This window comes from Falco biarmicus, chromosome 13 (assembly GCF_023638135.1).
Source record: "Falco biarmicus isolate bFalBia1 chromosome 13, bFalBia1.pri, whole genome shotgun sequence".
Classification (NCBI taxonomy): Eukaryota; Metazoa; Chordata; class Aves; order Falconiformes; family Falconidae; genus Falco; species Falco biarmicus.
Window position 1 is genome coordinate 901,352 of NC_079300.1, and position 26,538 is coordinate 927,889.

At 48.8% G+C, this 26,538-nt stretch overlaps 2 protein-coding genes and 1 long non-coding RNA gene across 15 annotated transcripts in view; 2 read left to right on the plus strand and 1 right to left on the minus strand.

Annotated features, from left to right (window-relative positions):
* AADAC (arylacetamide deacetylase) overlaps window positions 1–26,538 on the plus strand; it is a 74,563-nt gene that overhangs the window by 37,935 nt on the left and 10,090 nt on the right. The window lies entirely within an intron of this gene.
* Window positions 17,115–26,538, plus strand: part of MBNL1 (muscleblind like splicing regulator 1) — a 111,596-nt gene continuing 102,172 nt past the window's right edge. For 4 of the 13 annotated variants that reach the window (XM_056358331.1, XM_056358339.1, XM_056358343.1 and 1 more), the window contains exon 1: window positions 17,123–18,867. The gene's annotated coding sequence lies outside the window, so the exon portion shown is untranslated. Of the gene's footprint in view, window positions 18,868–26,538 lie in introns of all 13 variants that reach the window. The other 9 variants (XM_056358346.1, XM_056358338.1, XM_056358348.1 and 6 more) reach the window with 6 other exon arrangements.
* LOC130158048 (uncharacterized) lies at window positions 22,504–26,511 on the minus strand. Its single transcript, XR_008825140.1, has 2 exons — window positions 26,212–26,511; window positions 22,504–24,055 (listed from the first exon to the last, which is right to left on the minus strand). It is a non-coding gene; the product is annotated as an uncharacterized LOC130158048 (long non-coding RNA).

The following is a 26,538-nucleotide window of genomic DNA, read 5'->3' on the forward strand; positions in this document are numbered from 1 at the left end:
TAGCATGAAGTACTTCAATTTGATTCCTTGTGCTGGAATTAAATCTTATTTTAAAGAAGGCTTCCACTTTATGCCTTTGACAGGCAACCTGTAAATCTGTTTTCATGGACTTGCTGTCTGGATGTGCACTTTCTGTTTATTTTTGTGTCTTTCTGTAACTTGATCTCTCATATTTTTTTCTTCTTTATGTCCATTTCTAAAGCACAAGGTACAAGTAACGATCCCACATGCTGTGGGACTGTCCCTCTGGAGAGCCCCCCATGCCCTGCCGGGGGGTGCAGCCTACCGTGGACGTGGCAGACCAGCCTGCAGCGGGGGGAAGACAACTTGCCTGAAAATGCCCATCATGATTTGCTCCCCGGCTTCTGGTGTGTGTCAGCGGAGCTGCTGCACAAACACAGGAACCGGGAGATTTATTAGAGAGATTAAGTCTTTCTGCTGCTACCAGGTGTTGAACACAAAAAGTAAATTTCAGCAGTTTCTTGTGTTTAGGAATTAAGGGTTTGCTTTTCTGTAACCCTGCCATGAATTTTGTTGTTGCCTGCAGGACTGGATAAAATCCCAACATAAATAATGTTTAAAACTACTTATGTATGATCACGACATTAGCGTCCAAAGCCTGTAATTTTTTTAATATGCTTGTCAGAGTGGGACAGCGAAAGTGTAGAAACACAAATCTCAGCATATAGCTTTGCTCTTTCACGTGCTGTCAGTTGGTTTTCTGCCATACAATGACAGGACTATTTGGCTGCAGTCTGGTATTTGCTGTTCATACCAGTGTACTCAAATTTTCATCTTTCAGGTAGTTCTGACCCAACATGGCCATTAATAATAAATCTCTCAAGAGGACCGGCCAGCTCAGTGCTCCCCTCTGACATGCAGCCTTAGCTCCGGTGCACAACTGCATGTGGGATGTAGCAGGACCAGCTGTAGCTGCTCTGCGTGCAGTTCTGAAGGTGATGCTGTCTCAAAGCTGAGTCTCTCCAAAAGCACAGCAGCTACACCAGGGAACGCGGCCGTGGGGATTCTGCCCTTTGCAGCTCCAAATGAGCTTTTGGCAGAACCCAAACGAAGCAGCCTGTGCAATCCTGAAGTTGTTTCCACTGTTGGCCATCCCAGTTCACCAATAGCCAGTGCCCCAAAATTAGTGTTATTTGGTTGATCCCAGATGTGGCAGTTACAAATATGGTGTTATTTCTGTTAAAGTGATCTTCAAAAGCAGCTGTTGAATTTGACCTTTTTTTTTTTGCTGCTTCTTTTCATTAGCATCACTGAAGTCATCACTTCCAGCTCCGTGCCGATGACAGTTCAGCTCACACGTGGCCAAAGCACCACTGCAGCCTCAAGCCGTGGTTTCACCCTGGCGGGGCAGCTCAGCCCCCACAGCCGCCTGCTCCTTCCCCTCCGCTGGGGTGTGGGAGAGAATCGGGAGGGGCAAAGTGAGAAAACTCGTGGGTTGGGGTAAAGACAGCTCAACAGGTAAACAAAAGCTGCCCCGAGCAGTGCTGTGTGTAGCCTTACAGGTCTGTGTATCCCCCAAAGGCTAGTGCCTTTTTCACCAAAAAAAAAATTTAAAAAATTGTCCTAATATTCATTCACCTGGAATCTGATTTTTATGGTATACATCAATGCTTACTACTGAAATATAAAGAGTACAACTTTAAATGCTGTGTTAGAAAATCCAGCTTACTTTTACGGAATAAACTAATCATTAACCCTGGGCCCTGGAGATACTGCCCTATGCCCTGCTGTGCCCGGAGCTGGTGACGATTGCACCAACTGAACTGCACTGAGCGAGCACTGTTCTGTTTTTATTTAAGTAGGACGGCACTGTGGAAGGGCTGTGCTCTGAAGCAAGTGTTTACAGAATGCAGTCACGAGCCTGTACAGTTTACGAATGGGTTGGCTGTTTCTATGGACAGTTGTGTCATAGAAAAACAGATCATGGAATTTCTTGGTTTGTGTCAAAGTGAAGTGACTGGGGTGTTTTCTGTCTGTTTGCTGTCTGTCCGCTGGGGTTTGTGTATGTCACTGCCTTTTGGTTAAGTGGTACATCAACCCGTTTGTAGTGCTCCAGCAACGCGTGTTTACAGAAGAATCCCTGAAATTGTGGGTGTCTTTTTTTTTTGCCGTGGCCATACTCAGATCCTAGGTGAGAGGAAGAAGTAATACTTGTGTTGTCTTCCCTTTTTTGGGGGATCTGATAACTTTTAATTTGGGCATGGAGGGATGGGTGTGGGTGTGTATGGACCAGGGCTGCTGGCAGGGGAAGCGGCATAATGAAGCAATGTGACTTCTTGAGGTGCTGCGAACCCAGTGCCAGCCCTAAAAAACTTTATCTCTGTTGGTTAATTCCTCAGACTGGGAAAATATGTGCCATAAAAATGCTTGTTTGGAAAGTGTTTCATAGCAGATGATGTGTTTGAAAGTAGGTCTCAACTAGACCCATGAGAATCAGCAGCGTCTTCTAAAGAAATTGAGGACTATGGTTTACTGAAGAGCCGGGGAGTCACCGAAGGGTGAGGCAGTGGTGATTTGTGAACTGGAATGCCTTGGAATTTGCATTTGCAGTCTGCAGTGACTGAGAAATTTCCTACAGACATCAGATATCGATGTAACTTTTGCATCGGGAGCCAGAGCCACAGCCGAGCCCTGGGACCTCCGGGGCAAGGGGTGTAACTCCCACTGTAACACCGCAGGGCTTCCCTTCGAACCTGTAACCAGCATGCTGAGGAGTGAGCCTAAATATCTGGTTTAAGCCCCGGGATCCCATTTTCTGCCATGAGCTGTAAAGCATAAAGCCCTGCCCATGCCTGGGGTGGTGCTGGCTGGGCACAGGGCCCCAGGGATGCTCTTCGGAGCCGAGAAACAGCCAGTCCCAAGGCAGGTGGCCCTTGGACTGACAATGTTGGTCTTCTCCAGAGCCCTTGTGATCTGCTGCTGCGCTCTTCAGGTAAGGAATTAAGTTTTTTCTTTCTCCTTTCTCTTTTGCTGTCTTTCTCTCACACTTGTAACATGCTATAGTGTATTTGCGTAACAAGGACCGTTGCCATCTACTACTGCTATGATGAAATATCAGATTTAATGTAGATTTTTTATTTTAATTTGAAAGACCTCAAGGCCAGGCTGCTAATTTCTGTTAGGCTCAGCACCCTTTTTTGGTGCAGGTTCTGGGAAGAGCTGCTGTACTGTGGCAATATGTTTCATCATTTCATCAGTGCAGACGGACCCTCTCACCTGCAGGGACAGTCAGTTCGCTCTTCTAAAATGCAAAAACTGGTGTCCAGCACATATAGAGCTTTGACTGTCGTTTAGGGATTTAATCACTATGGCAGTGTTTTGTAACTTCTAATTCCGAGTATTTGGAAAGTCATTCTATTACTGTCTGCAGTAATGCAGTCAACAAATTCCCCTGCATCCTTGTGCAGCCTTATGTATCTTGCGCAGAGAATGGTTTTTCCACAAGTGGATTTTTCGTTACCTCGAGAAGAATATTTAGTGTGAGATGCCACAATTCAAGACTTTACTGTGATGACTGTATCTGCAGAAGCCAAACAAAAGCTCTGCCAGCTGTACTGCCCCAGCTGTCATCAAAGAACATGAAGCCCTCTTCCTAAATATCAAGTTTTCTAGTAGTTATAATAAAGTTTTGGGGATTGACAAGCCATATATATGGTGAGGACAATATTATGTCAATCATTTGGTCAACCACTGGAAGAAAAAAAATCACTCAAGCAAATTGTTCTTTGATTTAGAGCATTGCCTAAATAAAATCACTTCTTTCATTTAGAATATTTAAGAGTATTATTCCTCTTAACGCATTCCCAACGCTGGCAGCTGCTGCCTCTTTCTGGGGGTGAAGAGTTACAAAGCGCAGGGTTGGTGCTGAGCAGAAATTTGTGGTTCTGCCCCGTGGGTAGTCCTGTGCCAGGGCCCTGAGCAGCTCCGGCTGGTTCCCAGCTGGGCAGTGAGGGCAGCCTGGCCCTCCCACGGGCAGTGGGCATGGGGAAACCTCCCGCTTGCTACGGCATCCTGGCCAGCTGCAGCCCTGGGAGCACCAACATGGCGCTGGGCTACAGGTGTGCGCTCACCTTCCCCAGAAGTGCTACGCAGAAATTAAGGAACCTATCAAAAGCAGGTAGTGTGTTTTGTGCGGTCTGCTCCAAGTCATCGATGTCGTACTTGAGCTGGTTATCAGTTTTAAAAAAATTACCCATCAAAGAAAAAGTGGGACCAAGTGTGTGTGGAAGTATAGATCGATTTGAGTACTTCAATTTGCCAGGCTGGAGGAGAACTTTAAGCATTGCTTCAGTGAAGTGGTAAACACGTGATGCCCTTTTCTGGGCAGGGAACCAAGCAGCCCATCCTCAGCTGCTTCAGGCTGCCAGGGCACTGCTGTGCCCGGGCTCCCTGGAGGTGCCCTTGCACGCTGGAGGGGCTGGCACCAGCCAGTCCTCTCCCGGGATGCCGCTTGTGCCCCGTCTCCTCAGGCACATTCAGCTGTCCCCCCCCCCCCAGGGCCAGAGGGAAAGCGTGGGAGCTGAAATGTGGAAACAACCTCCTCGCCACGCTCTTCCTTCCCTGCAGCAAACTGTGCCAAGGTGCAACGTGGACCCAGTGCCAAAGGCTGTTGATGGCAGGCAGCCAGGGCAGGTCCTGCCACCCTCCTCCCCAGCCTGTCCTCTTAGAAACAGCCCCGCGGACACCAACTTAAGGGTAATTTTTTCCATTTGAGCGCTCGTGGCTGTGCTTTGACGCAACAGTTCCCAAAGCCCTGGCATTTCTTCACTGCAGGGACTGTGTTTTGTTGTTCAGCACAGTGCAAGCAGGTGGGGAGGGCTGTGCCCAAGCAGGGGCTGAGACCAGCTGTGGGACACCCTGAGGTCACCAAGGCTGGTGGTCCTGCCTTGGCTCCCTCTCCCAGCAGCATCCAGCAGGGCGTTTGGTGGCCCGAGCTGGGCTGTTTGCAGAAAGGCTGACGGCACAGCTCCGGTAGCAGCCAGGTAGGCTGCAGCATCCTGGCAGAGCGGCTGCGGGCGCTGAGCTCCCGCGCTGCTGTGCGGCACGGTGCCCTGCTGGCATGCTGCCCCACGCCTCCGCTGTGGGCTGGCCTCAGCACCTGTGTGCCCACCTGGCCGGGCCATGCAGCCAGCCTTAAAAGGAGAGGAAGGGCATTTCCTTCCTGGCATGCAGGCCTGGCGATAAAGAAGGGGAGGGAGACAGCCTTTGGCATTGCCGCAGCTGGCAGAAGGGCTGCAAACCCAAGTACCAATGTACCAAAAGGTGTACGGCACTGTCACAAGGCTCCTGGCGGGAGCAGGGGCACAGCTGCTGCCAGAGCACTGAAATCCCTTGCTAAAATATGAAGGGAAAAAAAAAAGGCATTCTCTTTATGTAGCTAGAAATACGTGGGGCACAGAAAATCATGTCTGCTACACTCATTATAATGTAATTATTTAAGTCAATGTGCAAGCTAACCTGCAATTACTGTCCATGTTCACATCAATGTGAAATTTCACTTTGAAATGTAATTTTAATCTCCCTCGTTGGCAGGAGGGGAACTGCGCTCACTGTTGTAGACTTCCATCTACATAAGTACTGTTAGTGTGACTATACATGAAAGCCTGTGTATTATTTTGGAGCCGTTCTGCTACTCACAGTGTTGAAGTGAGCCAGCAATATTAATAGGTCTCGGCATTTCAGTGGTAAACCCAGCCAACACCATGCTGGCGAGCTAATGCTAATCAGCTGATGTTGCTGTAACAAATATTGGAAAAGAAATGATGGTTGTCCTTTAGATTGTGATCCTTTCAAACGTCTCTGTTCTTGAAATTGCTGTACTGTCTGTAAAGGAAGACTTGCTGCGTACTTCCACTTGTGCAACCTGGCAGTTTTGCAACAAAATACTTTGAAAATGCCCTTGCTTTGGATTGCAGATATATAAAAACCTCTTGCAAAGCAAAGGAAATACTTTGATAAAGTGCCAAAATGCCAGATCTTTCACACAGATCAGAGTTTACCGCTTCTGTAAGCACAGCAGTATACATATGTTAGTTACTTTTAATATTTAACTAAGTAGTTGGCTACAGTCCTTCCACGAAGAATTTCTTTGTTTCTAAATGTGGCTGGTAAACTATTTGATGCCTCTACTCGAACTGCAGTTCAAAACGTCATTTAATTGCTGAAGCATGCAACAGCCCTTTGGTTGTTTCACAAAAAAACAGCAAAGGTGGGTAGACCTGTTCCTCAGGTGTGATCCTGTGTTTGCTCCAGCTGATGGCTGTTCTGCTGGATTGCGTGGCCTGGTGCAGCTGGGAAGGGGCAAGCGGGCCTGGGGAGCTTGGGCAGCGTTCTGGGAGCTGCGTGGGGACCTTGGGCAGTGTTCTCCTGGGAGCTGCATGCCCGGGTGGCAGGGCGTGTGGAGCGGGCTCGGTCTGGGGGTGCGCAGGAGACAGGTACACCTGGTCTGCTGGGACAGCGTGTTGGGGGGCTGCCTGGGTTAGGGGGCAGTCCTGTGTGAGCCTGGGGCTGGGGCTGCCCTGGGCTGCCCGTTCAACTGGCTGCATGGCCCTGACAGCCAGGGGCTCTGCTGCAGACACAAACCAGGCAAGAGATGGGGAAAATGACTTTTTTTTTTCTTCCCTGAATTTACGCATTATTGCCCACTGTGGCTTTTCAGGAGGATGCATGTCCAGGATTTGAATTCCTGTAGGGTCTCTACTTAACATGGTCTCCTCCATCTCAAACTGACAAGCTGGAGTTGTTTGAAATGCAATGCTTCAGGCAAACAAGAAGCTGAGGCTGCTGCATTGTTACAGTATTTTGGCTTAAATAGTGTTTTTCCTGGGGGATGGGTTGTGAGGGAAAGGTGGAAGAGCTCGGGGTGGGGGTGAGGAAAGTGCTGGTGCCCAGGCAAGTCCCCTAGCGCAGGGCAGTGAGCAGAGCATCACAGCAGACTCAAACGCCCCCCTGGGATTTGCTAGGCTCGTGATGAGGGTGTCTGGGTGTCTGACACAGGGTCTGGAGAGAATGGAATGCTCCTGGGGAGCAAGGCAAACCTCACTGACCATGCCCACATGTTCCACAGCTTACTTATGGAAGAGATTTGTTATTTCTGCTAGTTCCCAAATCCTATTTTATTTCTTTTTACTGAAGTGGCTACAGGATGTCTTCTGCTGTACGATAAACGCTGTTGTGTGTTCCTCGTACGTGAACTGGCACTTGGGCTTTCTGGAGAGGGGGTAATAAGGTTGAAGGGAATGTTTTCACGATAAAATGTCAGGGGTTTTATTATTAGGTGAAAGTGCTTGTGGGCTTTCAACTATGACATAGTGTACAAGTCTAATACTTTTTATTTAGTTAAAAAAAGAGTACTGGGCTTGCCTGTGAAGGCTAGTTTAGGATACTGGAGAGCTGAGTCTGGCATGAAGAAATGACGATTGGTTGTGGGTAAGTAAAGAGATATTTGTGATATTTGCTGGTCTCTTTCCTTTTTTATTAGACATACAAGAGCTTTTCAGTGGCTGTCATAAGTATTGTTTACACTAAGGCTTGGGAAGCTATGTCTTGTCTGGCCCACAGGGTCATAAAATTTAAAGAGTTAGATTGATGGATATCTATACTTAAAAAATCAACAATTAGTTGTTTTCTTTCTCTTTGAAGATACTTCTTTCTTTGACGAAGGTATCGGAGTTGCTTCTACTTCTGTTTGGCTTCTAATACTGAGTATTTCTAATTCCAGTAAACATTTAAAACTGTTACGGGTTTGATATCACTTTGAAAACAGTGTTATATATGCAGATCTAATTTTCTTTTGGGGGACTGTTATGAACTGTTTTGTTAAGAATTAAAGTTTTAAAATGGATAGAATTCAAGTGTTGTTAAGGAGGGTAAATGAAAACATCTGTTTGTAAAGTCTGCCAAAGCCTGTACTAAGTGGTGGAAACCCTCAAGCTCAACACTGGCATGACACATCACATGGAGGGGCTCTCATTGCCTGCAAGGGACCCTGTAGCCACGGTTCTTCTTTGGGGTGACCAGCACAGCTTTGGCTGGGTGTCTGTCAGCCAAAGGCGTGGGGGCGAGGTGGGGACATGGCCCCCCTTCAGGGGCTATCAGCTAGCAACTGCTTCAGGTGGGCTGCTCTGCAGTGATTAATTCTTTGGGTGAGCTGCTCTGTGGTTTTGTAAAATCCAGAGTCTCCAGGTTTTACTCCAGAGGAGGAGATTGGTAAAATCAGACCGGGGTACCGGCGGCTTGGTCAGGCTGTGACTGGTGTGATGGCTTCTCTGTGCGCTGCAGCCATGGAGGCTGCCAGAGTGACTGCCAGCACGGGGCTGGCATACTGGCTGTGGGCAAATACACCTATATGGGATTAGGAGACTAAAAAAAGCTCTTCTATGTGTAGCACACAAGTAACCCTCTGCTTTACTCTTGCATTTAATTGGAAAGGCGGTCTAGCATGCACATAACTCCTCCCAAAATAAGTTACCGGTGCTGAGGAAGCAGAAGGGGTGAATCCATATGAAGCAGCTGGCTAGCTAACCTATATCTCCATTTGTTAAGGATTAATGACTTTTGAAAACACTGGCAGTGGTTTTGGTAGTTTCCAGAAGCCTTACTGCAGGGGGCTGTATATACCACCTTGGAGGAGAAAAACAATTTCCTTCTGGTAAATCCAGTTCTGGTCTCCCTAGTGAAGTAAGGGAAGCAATAAGAGAAGCAAGAGAGAATGCGCCTCTTGCTGGAAGCTGTAACCAGTGAGGGAGCACGGTGCCATTGCCTTGTAGGCTGAGCAACCATGTGATAATGTGCCTGATGAAATGGTACCAAAGGGACGGCTCTGCGGGGCTTCACAGAAAGGATGGACTAGTAAAGGAGGTCAGTAATAAATATTTCTTCTCTATGTATGTCAAAGGGATGAGGTTACGTCAAATCACCTTTAATATCATTAAGGATGTGTAAGGGGAGGATAATGACACAATTGGATGACATGGCTCGGTAGGAGCCCCTGGATGCCCAGGTGAAGCTGGCATGTTGGGCAAAGGGCAGCAGCACTGACTGGTGGGGCAGCGGGCTGGCCCTCAGCACCGGAGACTCCCAGCCATGCCGGCTGGTGACTGGCTGTGGGCATGACCCTCCTTGGTAAGGAGAGAGCTGGCAGAGGCACAGTGGGGGCAGGCAGTGGGCTGGGTGTGCAGTGCAGCCAGCAAGGGCAGCCTTCCTCCGCAGCGCAGTGCCGGGGATGGCCGTCGGCATGCAGGCACCGCGTGCCGCAGGTGCGAGGGGGCCTCGCCCGCCCGGGGAGGGGGAGAGAGGGCTGGGGAACCTGGCCAGGGGTTAACGTTCAATCTGGCTGAGCTGGTACAGGCAGGAATGTGATACTGCTCTGGAAGGGCAAGGAGGTTGCTAGTAGCAGGGAAGGAGTTACTGGCTGTTTGCCAGGTGTTGGGTGATAACGGGTGGAACTGAAAAAGCAAATTAACTAAAGCACTAGGCCTGAACATCTGCAGTAACCATCTGTGGCAGCGTCCTGTGCTGCTCAGCAAAGGGAGAGGCACCCACCGGCACACAACACCCGGGAGCACGTGTTGGGAAGTGACAGCGTGTGCTTCCTTGGAGCAAATGGGGATAGACCTTATTTTGTTTCTAACAGTCTGTGACTTTGCTATATTAGGCATCTGTATTTCTCACATGAATGAGGCTTAAATCGCTGCGTTGTCAGGAGGCCCATCCTTTGAGAGGCTGGTGGTGGCAGGTTCATTGCAGTAACAAACTTCGGGAAATGATCAACACCTCAGCCTGGTGATCCACTTCTTAGTCCTTCAGATTTGGGAGAAATGAAATTAGTTGAGAACCTTAAGGGGGGAGATGGCATTTTTGAAGGGCTGTAGCATACTCAGAGTGCAGATCTTCATTATTCCCATGGCATGGAATGGGATTTTGAAAGCAATGTCGAACAGCAAAGCTGGTGGTGACAATGAATGGTGTCGTAGGTCTCATGCCAGTGTTTGATACTGAAGAAAAGGTGTTTCAGTGAAGTGAAGGTCGGGGTGGGGCATGAACAGGTAACCTTGCCAGTCCAGTAACTGAGCGATAATGGAGCACCATATATTGACCCTGATATGAAATGAGAATGTTTCTGGTTCCAGATTCACAAATCAAGTTAACTAGAAGGTGAGATAAAGATATTCTCCAGTATTAAAAATGAAAAGCACGGGAGCATGGCTGGCTCACCCATTTCAAATGCCATGCTTATGCTGGCATGTGTCCAAGGGGCAAAGCAGTCTTGAGTATAAACAAATGGTCAGAACTGCTGTTTGGAGGATTTGTCAGCCTGCTCTCCAAAGCACTCACCAGCTCACTCTTTAAAACTATCTGTTATGCCTGGATACATTCAGCAATAAATAAATACAGCAGAAGAAGGGCCTTTAACAGCTATCAATGTTGTTTGGGATTTAAATTCTGAAAGGAAAAAATGCAAAAGACAGAAGCCAAATAAGTATCGCTCAATTTTACCCAGTGTACTTTGTGTTTATGTACTTCCCATCTTCAGTATTCAGGAATTAAATGTTTTACTTCTCCGAGCCAACCCCCGCTTCCTCCTTACAGTTGGACTTGATGATCTTGAAAGTCTTTTCCAATATGTGTGACTCTGTGACTATCGGATGGAGCTCAGGGGAGCTGAGGTGCTGCCGCTGCTGCCCACCGATGTGCCCATGGCAAAACTGGTGGCCAGCGTGGCTCCGCTCACACAGTTTCTCGTGGGGAGTTCTAGGGAAGCTGCCTAAATGACACAAGAAGGTACAAGAGGGTCTTTTACAGCCCCAGTTTATTACTACAAATTACACTGGTTTCTAATCTAAAAATATTAGGATCATGCTAGTAGTTCTCTTACTAAGGAAGATACCTTTGTTTCCAATCTGGATCTGTTTGACATGAGATATGGCAGGAAGGCAAAGCCGTTATCTGCAAACATGGGGATGAAAATGAGGAGAGAGGGTATTTTATCTCCGAACTAGGGAGAGAAGAGATTGTCCATCTGTTTCCCACATTTCCTCCAATTCAGATAAGCCCTTACAAATTAATCAAAGTGTCCTCATTCTTTTCAAACAAAAAGCTCCTGCTCCTGAAAACTTTTAAAATCATTACTTTTCAAAATAGAGTCAAAGACCTGATCAAAATTCAGAAAAATAATGAGAAGAACAGAGTCAGACATCTGGCCAGACAAACTACAGCTTGAGTAAGAAAGTATTAAAGCTACTGATATGTTTGGAACAGAAAACCCTTCAACACAGAAAAAGAAAAAAGCAGCATAGGATCAGTTCTGTCTGTTCTGATGGAAGTGGCCTGGATTATTATTTTTCAGTGGGGGAAGAAAAAGTAGAATTCAGGACGTTCCAAATGGATTCTCCCCCACTGCCACCCTTCAGTTTTATATGTTACTAGATCATCATTTGAACATGTAGCTTCAGTTTAACATATTAGCTGCTTTTTTTTTTTTTTTTTTTCTTTGCCAGTCATCATCATTTCTATCCCACAGATGAAAAAACCAGATTTAATTGCACAGCTTTTGTACACAGCATGGTGTCAGGGATCACCTGGAAGCTGGGGAGGGGCTTTTTACAAGGGTGTGCAGTGACAGGACAAGGGGAATGGCTTTCAGCTGAAAGAGGGGACCTTTGGATGAGATCTTAGGAAGAAATTCTGTGCTGTGGGGGTGGGAGGCGCTGGCCCAGGCTGCCCAGAGCAGCTGTGGGTGCCCCGTCCCTGGCAGGGCTCAAGGCCAGGCTGGACGGGGCTCTGGGCAACCTGGGCTGGGGGGAGGTGGCCCTGCCCGGGGCAGGGGGCTGGAGCTAGGTGGGCTTTAAGGGCCCTGCCGACACAAACCGTTCTGTGAATCTGTAAGTAAACTAACTTGGGCATTCTGTGGTTTCCAGGTGTAATGTAAAGTTTGTTCCCTTTGGCAAAAGCTTTATTAAGGCTTTACCATCTCATCAAAAGCACAGACACAAGTGTTGGAAAATGGAAGGGGTCTCCAGGGCAATGGAAATATTAATTCAAAAAAAAGTTTTTGCGTGTCATAGCCCTTCTCTGCTGGCACTGTGATGTCAGAAAGGAAGAAATGGAAATGCCAATTAGCCTGCTGCAGTTAACAACTATTAATGTGAACAAAACTGGAATTAAGTTTGTTTTCAAAGGATGTCAGCACAAATGCAGCTCGTATTGCGGGGTCGGGATCGCATAGTGTATAAACATTATTGTACGGTTCAATCCTGGTATTTTTAACTATGGATGATACCAGTGACGGAAATGCTGCCTGGCAAGATGTATGCCAGTGGGGCCATATAACAGAATATTGAAAAGGCAGAGAAGTTCAGGTATTTTCTTCCTGCTCAGCCCCACGTGTGCTGTCACTGGAGCAGGATAGCAGATGTCCAGTCTGTTTATCAAAGAGCAAACTGGCTTGGGGAGATGTGAGCCAGTTTATAAATCCCCTCATAGGAGAGCACTGACGTTTTTAGGGGGTTATATATAGCACAAAGGTCTGCGTGACTGCCTGGCTCCTTTGAGCCAAGAAATTTGCAGAGCTTTCACTGAAGTTGGGAGGCTTATAAATGAGGTTTGTGGCAGCAGTGGCTAGTGTGACTGAGCCCTGGGAACGAAGCAGCTACAGGGGGATGCCAGGCAGTGCATGCTGCGCAAAGGGGCTTTACCCTGCTGGCATTCGTAATGATTTTTGATGGGGTTTAGGAAGACTTTTTTTTTCTCCTGTGTCAGTGGGACTCTTGTACAGAGCTACCTGGAGCTCTCAGGAACTGGCTGCATCCCTGCTGAGTTTAGTACACAGTTTCCCTGGAGAATTATTTTATTTTAGCTCTTGTTACTTCTTGGCTGTGTTATTCTCTTTCAGATCCTGCTCTGTTGAATAGTAAATGTCCTGCCTGGGAAATACTGTGTATGAGTGATACGTGAGCGTATGTGCCCATTAGCTCCTTTGTAAAACACGAATGCTATGACATACATGGGTGGCATTTCTTACATTTCTGCTTCTTGCTCAAATATAATATTTTTAACAGAGAACAAGTATTAATGAGAGGTATTTCCCCCCAAAAAAAGCAGAAATTCTCTGTTAAAAAACCCAACTGATTATAAACTTGGAGCCTTTCAGCATTATGAAGGATATGTGCATCTGGAAGAACAAATTGCTTTATGAATTTTTCATCTATTCTGCAGCCACTATAATTTGTGTAATTATGAAATCATGTTATTGACTCAAAAAAAAAAATGAAGTAATGTAGAACTGTTTACAAACCATGAGCAATTGTACACCCTGGTTTTGCCCTGATTTTTGTAGTTTCTACAACAGCTGTTGAAGTGGACATTTCTAAGAGCCTTTGCCTCCACAGAGGGTGGTGGGGGGACGGTGTCGGGCTGGAGGGCAGCAGCCTGCTCCCCCTGCACCCGCTGCCTGGCCGAGGGTCTCAGCAGAGCTGCTCCTCCTCAGTAAGGCTTTTCTTTAGGCTTTGACCTGAGACCTGCTGGTCTCCCAGCTACTCAGTAAGTCTTCTGGTCATGTTTGCCCACCTTCCCAGTGCCCAGAATCTCTTTTGAAGCGGCATCCCAAATAGAATTAAAAATGCAATAATGATCCGTAAGAACAAATGATACCAGAAGTCTGGCAGTGCTCAAGGCCAGGCTGGACGGGGCTCCGGGCAACCTGGGCTGGGGGGAGGTGGCCCTGCCCGGGGCAGGGAGCTGGAGCTAGGTGGGCTTTAAGGGCCCTGCAAACACAAACCATTCTGTGATTCTATGAACCCCCCAAAAACTATAACACATGCTAAGCCCTGTAATGATGGTGTCATCTTATGGCTCTGCACGGCCCTTGGGGTTGAAGCACTTCCCCACCAGGGCTGCTGTTGGGGGGACAGTGCTGGAGCCCACCCGGGGAGCGTCTCCCTGGTCCCTTCCCCAGTCTCGCACAGGCTGCAGTGCCACATGCTCCTCTGAGGCTCTTCAAGTGGCTGCCATGCTGTGCCATGGCCTCTCCAGGGCTTTGTCGCGTGAATTGTGAATCAAACATCTCAGCACGTTTACATTTTCAAACCAAGAGCCTAAATCATGGCAAATCCGTGCCAGTCGGTGACATGGTGGCCTTGCTGCTGGCACCTGGCACCAGCCCTGGGGTGGGCATCTGCCCTGGGGATGGAACATGAGGGGACGGCACACGGGGCCCCGGCACAGCCCTGGCAGCAGACACGTTGGTGGCATGCTCTGGAGACCCTTCCTTCATGGCGTTAGCAATCGCTAATGGCATTTGTAGGGAAAGAAAGTATTCTGCTTAGCTCTTCTGCTTTCACGTCCTGTTCCACACTCTGGTGTGGCGTTCCCGTGTGTGTGATACCGGCATCTCCCCAGCAATGAGTCCCTCGCGGCGCTGCCGCTTTAGCCAGGGAAGGCGCCGAACACACCGGCAAGCTGCCAGGCAGTGCCGATGGCCCAGCAGGTGTGGGAGGCAGACAGCCGCGCCATGCTCAGGTCCGGCTATCCTCTCGGGGAGCACTGCTGCAGGAAACCTTCGAGAGAGAGAAGAAAGCCCTTCCAAAGGAGCTCATTTTTTTAATATCTGTGGAATAAGGCCTGAGAGAGAGCTCAGGCTTTGAACGACTTTTTAATAATAATAAAGAAGGAAAAGAGCTAGACAGAAAGCGTTGTCATCTGACCTGCCACTATATATCTCCCAAGCAGTCTGGTGTTGGAGACACTTCAGCTCCATGCAGAAGAAACACAGCAAAGCAAATGACAGTCTGAGCAAAAGTGTGCCAATGAGTTCATCTTTTATCAGTAATTAATGAACAGTTTTACTCATTAATCACAGCATGAAGACTTCCCCAGCTGCGTATCTGACACTGCAGGGAACATGTACTGGCCCTGCTCTAAACACTCTATAAGCCCATGTATTAATAACACACTAAAATTAATTGCCTGAAGAGCCAAGGCGGGGTGATGTTTGCTAATGTGCTGTGCCCAGCAGGGCAAGAGCTTCACGACAAGTGAGAAAATCTTTGTTGTTTTATCTGTGATTTTTCAGACCAGAACAGGACCCCTCACTGGGGATGCTGCCGTTCGGATGGAGACCTTGAGGGCGTGTTGGGCTCCTACACCGGTGGCTGGCACCCGTGGGAAATTTTATCTGTCATATCTCTGTGGCTGAAATTTCTGAGTACCTTTCACCCTTGTCAGAGATGTTACTCTGAGCAGGCTGCTGAACCTCTGAAAAGCCCAGAAAAATGACCAGCGTGCCTGTGCTTTGCCTGAAAAAAATCTGGATGGGAAAAATAGATTCTTCATGCATGGTATCCATGTCCTTGCAAAAAATGCACCAAATACAACCCCAGGAATAGGTATTTCTTAGAAGACTGTTCCAAAACCTTAGTAAAATCAGATCAGCTTATAATTTACATTCTGCAATTTATGTGTATTTTGTTATTTATTAGAAATTGAGATCACAACTCAAGGTTTGGAACTTTGCAAGTCCTGGATCTGGCTTTACGTTCAAACGCTCCATTTGGGAAAGACTGCTGGTTAGCGGAAGAAACATTTTTTGCTGGTGAAGGTAACTCCAGTTTTCCTACTGTTTGCTACATTAATGATGTCAGTTGATGAAACTAATGATGCAAACCCCAGAAGGAAAAGGCTTTACTCTTAAAACTGATGAAACCAAAGTTCTTACCCTGTGTCTTGCAGGATGTGTGATAACAGAATTTGCTGTTATGCTGTTCGGTCCTGGTACATTTTGGGGTAACTGTGATGCTTTTGAAGAGAGAAGAAAACCAAGATTTTAAATGGGATAGAGCTCTGATTAAAAAGCCTTACCGTACTGAAAATTTGCACAAAATCATTCAGGCATACCAGGTCGTTTTCAACTCTCTTGATTGCTTACCTGTGTCTGGAGGCTCAAGAATAGTTACCAAGCGATAATGTTTTTGTGACATATCTTGTGAGGAGCACTTTGCTGTAAATATATGTACTGTACTGCACATTCTGCCTTGTAGTGTTGGCACCAAACTGTGTGCGGGACAGCTGGCGTTTCTCCCCTGCCTCCTTAGTGCCTTCTCCCTCTGCCTGCCCCTGTCAGCCCTGTTCCTCCAGCTGTGCTCAGTGGCTTGCCTATTTTACGTCAATAATTTTCAAAAAGAAAATATAAACTATGCAATGTAAATTTCCTTAACCTTTTTCATTGTAAATGAAACATACATGAAGTTTGTGGGCTTAGTCTTCATCATCCCCCCCCTCCCCCAAGAAGCAGTAGCTGTATAAATACATTATTTGAAAATTCACTGCTTAGCAGATGTCCGTAGTACAAATTCTCTTAAACAGTTAATGCATTTTAATGTACTATCTACTAAGGAGCAATTAACACTTAAAGATTAAACATGTTCCCCACCACACCTGCTGTGGGTTAAGGATTTCCATGTGGGCAGGGTAGCAGCATCTCATCTCATTCGGTTGTGTGCCTCAGTTTAAACAATCCTGATGCAATTTAACAGCATCCATACAGGGAGTTTGCCAGCAGGAGAGAGGGTGTCGGTGTCCTGCCCTGCCACGTGCGGGCCGGCCGGGAGGAAGGTCGACAGTGGCTGGGTGCAGCACGGGAGGATGTCGCGCCATTGAACCACAGCTGCCTGGCAAAGCCCGTCTCTGTGAGTTATTAAAAAACATTTCCTAGGGTTGTCCATGTGCAGGTATGTTTCATTCATAGTTGTTGTTTGGGCTTTTAACATGGAAAAAGCCAGGTTTGTAAATCACTTCCTAATTTTCAGGTGTAAAGGTGAAATGTGGTGTTATATAAAGTGCCCAAGTATCAAACCTGAAGCATCCTGCTCCCTGAAAAACAGCTTTTGGTAATTCCTGTAGGAATTAGCAGTTAAGTCCCTCTGCCTGCAAAGCAAGTGTAAGCATATTACAGTAAACATGTTGTGCTAAGTGCTCTGCTTATGTCTGTTCTTTCCCTGCGACAGATCCTGGAGAGGTGCTGTGTGCAACACCCCGATCTTTGTGAGAGCTGAAAACCCTTCAGAGGAGGGGGACCTTGGGGGCTGCTCCTGCTGCAGGCAGCCTTCCCTCCAACCAGCCCACAGGGCAGAAGTTTGACAGCGGTTGCAGAAGGGAGCCCTGCTGCTGCTGTGACTTCTCCTTTCCCGGCAGGCAGGGCTGTGCTGCTGCCCCCACTGCTGCCAGGAGAGGCCATTGCCCAGCACCGGTCCTGCCTGTCCCTGCCGGCTTCTGCCTGCCCACCCCACCTCAGGTGGCAGGGATGCCAGTGTACGTGATCAGGTCTGGAGAAAACCCCTTGCACTGAAGGGCAGGTCTTGCAGCAGCCTCAGTGAGGAAACCGTGCAGATGAAGACTGCTCCTGCCCCTGTCCCCGGTGCAGCCACCTTTGCTGCCAGTGCTGGGCACTGCTCGGCCAGCACACCAGGCCTGGGGTTGCTGTGGTGTGCCATGAGATGTGCTGCGCGGCTCTTGTAAAGCTGTTCAGTTCACTCATACAGCATCCTGTAGGGTGAGATGGTGGACTTCCGTGCCTTGACACCAGCTTTCTGACAGCATCATGACACTAGACACTAGTAAAGGAGTGGAAAGAAACGAGATCCTGCCCGTAACTACTGCTGCCGTTGACTGCAGCATCCCTTTGCAGTGGTTTCTGGGGTACTTCTAGCTGCAGGCTGCACCTCCAGCATGCCCTGGAAGCAGGAGCAGTTAAGGGAGGCAGCTGCTGAGAAGGAGGCTGCTTTGCAGGCTTGGGTCCTGTGCGCCGCAGCCTGCAGGCACCCAGCCCTCTCGCTCTGCCTGCGGAAAGCAGCTTTGGCAAGCGGAGAGGAAGGCGGGCAGCACTCCTGTGCAGCCATGCCTGGGCTGCTGCTTGCCAGCTGCTTGCCAGCTGCCACCCACATGCCCCCCATGCCCTGGGCAATAGCCCCTGCACCCTGCGCAATGCCCCCCATGGGCAGCTGGCCCCTGCCGAGGTGCTGCGCCCGGGGCTGGGAGCCACTCTGCAGTGTCATGCAGGGCTGGCACTGAAGCCAGGGGTGATGGCATTTCCCTCCCTGGGCTGAGCAAGGGGCCTTGCTAGCAAGCGCTGCAGCGTGCAGCAGGCTCTGGCTCTGCAGGGCTTGGTGGAAGGGCTGTTGCTGGCGCAGGAAGCCTGGAGATGGCAGGGTCTGTGGCAGGAGTGACAGAAACGGGTCTAAATGTCTCTGCTCGGCAAGGCCAGCAGCGTGCCAGCCGGGCAGCTGTTATCTGCAGCTCACAGCAGGAAGGGAGCCCCCGGGCACCGCCCCAGCCATCGCTCAGGTCCCAGGGACTGAGGGCGATGGTTCTGCCCCGGGCAGCCTGAGCCCGTCCCCCCCGCCAGATGCTCATGGGCAGATTAACGGGTCGCAGCGGAGACGTCTGCAACTGGTGCATTTCAAAGTGCGCATTTGTGCTGGGACGTGAGCTTCCCCGGCGGCGAGCCACGCTGCAACTTGAGATGCGGCTGCAATGCAAAAGCACTTCCCCTTGCATCTCTTTTTTTAATAGCTGAAAGTAATTTTTGCTTCTTTAAGAAAATATACATGCAAACCACAGCCCGTTGCCATGGTTACTACCGTATGCTACTGTGAATAGCTAATTTCACATCCTTAGACCTATAGGCATTGGAACACGTACTTCTTCTGGCCTTTCGCTGTTTCCCCCCTTGCTAGGCCACCGTCCCGCGGTTGCAAGGAAAGCATGTTGTAATTCGCCCTGCGACGCCGGAGGCGGTGGCTGCACTGCCACAGCCTGCAGCACGCTCCATCGTGCCCGCGCGGGAGGCCCCAGGTAAGAATTAAGCTTTTTACCCCACTTTGTGGCCCCTGCCGGCCATGCAAATCGGCAGCAGAATAGGGTACAGTTGTTTAGTAGGTTATGGTAAGTTGCTCAGGAAGCTAAATTGTTTTATTCTGTCTGGATTCCGTTGCATCTACTGTGGTACATGGGTCTTGCTATCCTAAGAGAAGTTAGGGAAGGTTTAAATAATGCGTTAAAGAAACTAAATGTAAGATTTTGTTATGTAAAATTTAACAAAACTCTGCAGTTCTGAAGAGTATTTAAAGTAGTAATGGGATTTCAAAGCACAGCCCCCATGGTGCTCGCTGGGGTGCAGCGGGACCCCTCTGAGCCAGTGCCAGCAGCACATGGCCCAAACCTGGCGCGGGCATCTGTTTCCCTTCCTCTGGTTTTACTGTTGCTTTGGCAGTTAATCTCCTGCGGTCCTTACTCCGCTGGACAAGTTGAGAGGAAGATTTTTCAGGTGTTGCCAGAGCCCCGTGGGCTGGCTGAACGGCTGGCCGCGCAGCTGGTGGGGTGGTGGCACCGGCGCCATGGCTGTGCCGCCATGCAGGCTGTGCCGTGGGCCGAGCATGGCTCCCCTGGCGTGGGGGTCCCCGCCAGCCCTGGGCGAGGCGGGTTGGTGCCTATCCTCGCAGCATTGCTCCCCGGGAGTTGACGGTAAAGTCTACCAGGAATTAAAATGACATTAATCGCCTGAGAGCGAGCCTGTGGTTTCCTGCTGTGAAATCTGCTGCTGCAGGCTCGTGTCCCACCAGTTTCCATGATTAGATGGGGTGCTGGGTTGCAGGCAGGCTCCACCCGGGCCGGGCACCCATGCTGCTCCCCGGGGAAGCTGGGGTGCGGGTGGACCCTGGTGCTGCTGGCTGGGGTCCAGCACCAGCTGAAGGGCAGTAAAGACACCATCTTTGCAGAAAGCAGAAAAGGCATAGCGTATACAGTAAATATTTGCCATGAAATTAGCAGCGTGAATTTTACTTGTTTATATGCTTGCAGACTAGTAGAGATTTTAAGTATTTTATTACTTTTAACAAAAATATTACCACTTAGTAGCTGCAGGAGGCTTTAAAATAAAAGGACAATACAAAGGGAGGCCAAAGTCTGAAATGTGCACATTATCTTTACTAAAATGTGCATGCAGGTAATATTGTTAAACCGGGGTGGGGGGAAAATAAAAATGTTTTAGCAGGGCAGCACGGAAGCGATGGCCTCCGTGCCGCGGAGAAGCAGAAGCGGAAGTTCGTTGCTTCAGAAGCTGCCCTGTGCTAGCGGAGATGTAACCATTGCTTGCTTTATGGGCAAGGCTGAAATGTACATTTTGGGGAACTTGAGTTTTGTGAGTGCTGAACAAATTAGGGGCATAAGGAAGCAAATAGTTTCTCCAGGATGGCAATGGTGTTTAGTCTGTGTTTGAAGTAACCTGCATATCTGCCTTTAATGAAGGCTAGGGGTAAAAAAAGGAAAAATAGAGTACAAGGTTTATTTTGTGACTATCGTATCACAGCTATTTGGTATGATAAAATGAAGGCACAAGACATTTGCAGCTAGATGGATTTGCAATGAGATTGGCATTTGCCTGTTTAACAGACAGGTACAGCAGCACCTCGCGCTCCCCGCGGCAGGAGCTCTGCAGTTGCTCTGCAGCGAAGAGCAGCCGCTGCTGCCGTGGTCACTGTGCGGATGGGGGTCAGATGGCAAAGGAGACTGTGGAGCTCTTCATGCAGTTATCCGTTAAGTGCTATGTTACTGTAAATCTTGAGAGCAGCTTTGCTTCTGGGTGAGCAGCTGGGAGTGCCTGTGCTGCTGGACAAACCTCCCCGTGCCTGGGGTGCCGTGGGGAGTGCAGCAGCTGCTGGTGCACCGACCCTGGCAGTGCTGCCAATGCATCCAGGCTGCGCCCGCCCAGCACTGGTCACACCGCTGCCTGCAGCCCAGGGATGTTTTGGGCTAGTTCTGAATTCAGTTAGGTTCTTACCCTACTTTTTTTTCTTGTTGATGTTGCTGTTTGATTTACAAGATCTCCATTTGATTTACAGCCTTACTCAGGAGGGAGTTGGGGTGTGAAGTAAAGTGCTGGTGCAAGCCGAGCTGGAGGCGTTGGACCCGGCTGGCTGCGTGCGCCCCTGTTTGCGCACCTCCAGTCATCTGTGCCTGCCCGCCTATAGGCACCAAGCCTCTATAGGGCCCCCGCAGCTTCGTGGGTGGGCAGCGGGCTGCCAGGGTGGCTGCTTTTATGGAGTAACAATTGAAAGATGGTTGCTGAGTCGCTGCTTAAAGCAGCTGTGGTTTGTGTGTCATGGGTCACCTTGTCCTGCCATACTGAATGTCTTCAGAAACCGACCTCTAAGGAAGGGCTAGGAATGATCTATAAGGCATCCATAATACCAGCTTCCTAATTCTGCAGGCTGAAGTCATCTTTCAGAGTATTTATTGCATTTGTAACGACAAAGAGAAAATCTAAACATATTTTCACTTTATGTCCCTAATGCCATGCCTGTTACAGCACGACTCAGGGTCTTCCCTGTAAACCTTTCCCTTCAGGCCATTTTGAAGCAGGGACTGAAGTGGGATGTGCTTTTATTCTCCTTGAGGTGTAGCTGTGAAGAGGATGCCGACAGCAGCCCTCACCTGGGGCACGCGGGACACACTGGTGTCCCTCTGCCGTGCTTGCAGGGCTTTGGCTGGCCTGGGCCCGTTGCTGGCCCCGCGCCCCTCCAGGCCGTGCTGCAGAGGGAAGGGCAGGCAGCCGTTGCAGAATTCTGGAAGTCAGGCTCTTCCTTCATTTGAGCCAGGGCTGCATTTGCTCAGCCAGGAAGGTTCCTCTTTTCTGCTCCGCATAGTGGAGCACATAGTGACTCTAAAACATAAAATATTACTCAGAATATTTTCTCTGTACACAACATGTTTCCCTCTTCCCTTGTCTCCTAATTTAGCTCTTTTTGTTTGAATGACATAAGAAGATAAGTGTATGATGACCTATTTTGTTCTCTTTCTCTGCTGTAAGATTAGTCCATCGTCTTGTATCCTGATGGTAGTGGTTATCATTATTGGATGATAATCTGGGAGACCCCTGGATCTGAGATTTCAGCCCGGTTTCCTCTTTACCCTGTCCTGCCTGGACATCTTGTTACTGCAGAGCTTGTGCTTGGCTTCTGCACTCTGAGGTTCTGCCGCCTGTAACCTTTATAAACCTGTGTGAAAGAACACGTCTGCTTCACAGGATGTAGTGAGAAACGACCTCACAGATGAACAGGGTGCAAACGTGATGATAAGGCAAAGCGGAGCCGGGCTGTGTCAGAGAGGGGGGCGGGAGGCGTTGGAGCAGGGCTCCTCGTGGAAGCCAGCACCAGAAGTGCCTGGCCAGGGCAGGGCTGCCGCCCCCAAGTACCAAACCCAGCAGGCAGGTCACTGTGTGCTGCCACATGGAAATGGACTTGATGGGAAAGTGAAACTAAATGAACCCAATTCCCAGTGCAACCAAGAAAGGGCTGTGGAGCCAGGCCCTTTAAACTGGGGGTGGAGGGGCTGGGGAAGGAGCTGCTATTCCCGCTGTGAGCATCTTGGTGCCCATGTGCCCGCTCTGCCGCTGGTGAGGCCAGACAAGGAGGCACAGTTTAGACAGCAGGGTTTTGTTTTAATTTTTTTTTCAAGGTAGCTCTGTGCATGGAAAAGATCATTTGTGCAGATGGTGGCCTACTGAAGTTATTTAAGAGAAATCTGGGCAGTGAGGAATTTGTACAGAAAACTTTGTGACCGAACCAACCGCTTTGAACATGCGCAGCATACTGATGTAAACGTACAGAGAGGAAACAGCCTCGTGTATTTCTTTGTGATGGAACAGAAACAGGAAAAGCAACAAATGATCCATTACAATATTCCTTCCCAGAGACTACCAAGGTGTGTGCAACCAATGCTGAAGTTATCTGAGCAGTACATCTATACCACTGCTGCTTTATATAATGACAGGTGAAGTCATGAAGGTCAGGCAAATGTAAAACCATGATGGGATACTTTTTTATTGATTTTTTTATTGATTTGTGGATTTTTTTATTGATCTGGATTAAATTTTAAACACAAGTGTAAATTCACAGCATCTTTTCCTGAGAGGGGAAAAATGAATGTTTCTTTTACATCTTTACAGTCTCTGTAAAAAAGTTTTACGGTTTCTGTTAAAAAGCCCCAAAAGATAAACAGGTATATCGGAAAGCTCTCCCAGCCAGTGACATGCCTTTGTTTCCGTGGGTGCTCGGCCCTCCAGGACGCTCCCCGAGGCTGCTCGGCCTGAGCAGTCCCTGCGGCGGGAACAGTAGAGGCATCCTGTTTCCAACAGTGGGTTCAGAAGTGCCATGCGGTCTGTTGCAGGGTGTGATCAGAGCACGCAAAAAGAAAAGTTAATTATACTCATGCCAGGCTGTGTAATACAATAAAAAGTCTTACAAAGGAAACAGCTAGAGTTCAAATCTTGTGCGCAGGTAATACTATTTGTCTCCCAAAGTGAGGAATTATTCATTAAAGCTGAGAAGTGCATTATCATCTCATTTCACAAAACTAAGTCTGCTCAGTTCAGCCCCAAGTATGGATTAGGGAAAAAAGCATATTTAAAGGCAGATTTCTTCTAGTCCCAAGCCTAATAAATGTCAAAGCAAACAGCAAAGTGATGTGGCTTATTCTGTTACAGATTGAAGGATGTGGGGGAGGTAGTTCTGAGCAATCACTTGAAATTTCAGAAGTCAACAGAAGCTTGGTATCTATAAATGAGTAACAGTAGTATTCAGTTGGGGTAGAGATGCCACTTTAGTGCTGATTTTTTTTTTGTTTGTAAGGTAAAAATAAATGTATTCTAGAACAGCTGGGTACTGGTAACAAGTGATACTCAGAATCATAAATACAAATTATACAAGATTTGGGGGAAAAAGACAAGCATGAGAGGGAGAAGACGGAAAGTTCTCACAGATCTATAACCTCCAGAGCATGGGGTAGAAAAAATGAAGTTGGAACAAGGTGTCTGTGTTGATGATGTTTAACACAAGCGAGTTGTGCTCCCGATATTGGAGGTAAATACTGTGTCTTTTTCCTGGTCTTCTCTGACGTTGATGTGCCTCATAGTTTTCCTGTAGTCACTATTTGTGTTGTCTGGGGATGAACATCAGCCTCACATACATGGCATGGGAGTCCCAGGCTGTGGAAACAGAGGCTGAAATTAAACCACATCTGAAAATAGGAGCCTGCTTGGGGGAAGCAGGTTGTGGGTTTATTTTCTGGCAACAGAGCATGGCTGCACCACCGCTGCTTGTCACAGCACCCACCCCAAGCATTGCTGCGGCCACTGCACGCTGCTGCTCAAGGGAACGTAGTGTGGTAGTAATGCCAAAAATAGTGAAGAACAGAGGGATTGGAATTCAGAATAAAGTCACCCAGGAGCATAAGGTGTAAAGGACAGAGGTGCTTGGAGTATCTGGTGTTTCCACACGAAAGGAGGTGAGCAGCAAGAGAGGTGTGGGGCACCAGGCACCCTGCGCAGCATGTGCACTGCAGTGTTAAACCAGCTCCTTTGGACCTGGGTGCTGGGGCGCTGGCCTGAGCTGTTAGGGCACCAGAAGGGAGACTGGACCAAATTTGAAAACTTAACCCCATGGAAAAGCCTTCTATAGCCTTTCTGTGTTTTACTTCTGAAGTGCATGGTACCCCACTCCTTGCAGCAGTCCCTAAACCCCTTATCTCACTGTGCATACCCCCATGCTGCCATACCTGCTGGTAAAGGACCGATGCGTACCAACTACGGAACTTCAGAAAAAATTGCCTCCTTGTAAATGTTATGATGTCTTTTTGGCATGGTGTCGATTACACTGGCAGCAGGACTCATCTGTAGGATTCACACTCTCTCTCTTGTGAACACTCTTTTATTTGATGGATCTTAATTTTCACAGCCAAAGCGAGGAGAAAGCTCTATGGAGGTGGAGCTGCGAGCATTTGACATGCCTGTTTTAGAATGCTTTCCCAGCCCAAGAGTGGTTAAAGCCTCAGTGGAAGATCCCTGTGGCCACTGCCATTCCTGAAGAGAGGTGGGAGCACGGGGCTGGCAGCAGTGGCTGTGGGCAGCCACGCTGGGCAACCAGCAACCCGCTGCCCCCATACCTGGTGACTGGGCACCGGCCTGGGCCTGGCACCCATGGGAGCTGCTCATGGAGGGGGAAAGGGGTATTTCCTTGTCTTGACTATTTGTCCTACCGTTACATTTAGTGATGGGGACCAGGGAAGGACAGAAGCTGTTGGAGCGCTCACCATGAGGCAACGGTTCTCAGAATTGTTGCCTATGGAAGAAAACAGAAATTGAAATTAAAAGTTTAAGGGAAAAGAGAATAATGGAGGTTTTTTGAAAACGTGTGTGTATTTGCATCGAAACGCACTCATCCTTGTCAATAAACAGTTGCTTCAGATGATATACTACTTTGGAAAAAAATACTAAGCATATGTCTCCTGGAATGATGGCAAATATTTGCAGGGTTTGGGTGTGATTTTGGCTAATACATGACTGCTGCCTTGATATGAAAAGACGAAGTCAGGGAATGCTGCCACTGGTTTTATTAAAATGATAAAACATAAAGAACTGAAAAAGTTTTCAAAGGCACAAGACTCTTTTATGGTAAATGGCAAAAGGAAGAAGAATTAACAATGTAAGAGGTGTATGGCGTGCCTTGGGGATGGAGCAGACTGCATGCTATAAAAGAGAAGTATAGATCAAAAGAGTAAACCTCATCAGGGTCAGAGGAAGAAAGATCTGGAAAAGGGATGACAAAAGGTCACTTAATCCATTCCCTTGCCCCTGGCGGAATGGAGCGTACTTGAATCACTCCTCCAGATGAGTGCCTAACCCTGATTTAGTACCCTTGTCAGTCCTTTTTTTACCCTCTGAGTCCAGCCGAGTCTCTCTCCCTGCAGTTTAAGCCTATCTTCTCGTCCTCACCACCACTGACACAGACACGAGATTGTTTCCTGCACTTTGCAGTGTCCTTAAATCTTGGAAGATGGTTGCTGTGCTTCCCTCAGTCTTGGCATGAGCGGGCTGTTTCCAGGTCTTTCCATCATTTCGACCCCACCACCATTCCCAGAGCTCCTGTCCCACTTCTTGCATCCTGGTGGGCTGACACTGGTGGGACCGGACCCTGTGTGTGCCCCCGCGCCCCCCCCACCTGGCAGCCTGCCTCTGGTCCCATGTTTAGGTATACATCCCTCTCCTGTCCCCCAAGCACCAGACTGCTTTGTTGGGGTGCCTTCGCACGTGGCCCTGGATGTGGGTGGCCGGGCAAGGTCAGACTGATGCCATGCCAGACTGACCTGTGCTGTTGTAGCTCCTTTTCCTGCAGGCACGCTGGGTCTCTGTGGTGCCCAGGGAGGCTCAGCACAGCGCCCGGCCGCCGTGGTGGGTGCCGGCCACCAGCTCTGGCCGGAGAGGCCTCCTGTGGAGAGCAGCATGGCAGATGGCACAGGGCCTGGGAGTGCAGCTGCCAGCCTCGGGGCTGGCCTGGCCGGGGCCATGGCCGCTCTGCGCCGCGGTGTTTGCCAAGCTGCAGAAAGGCGGGAAGCGGGACGGGGGTGGGGCGCGGTATTCTGGTGGCTCCGGAGGGAGCCCGGCCCCGCCGCCCCACGGGCCTGGAGACACGG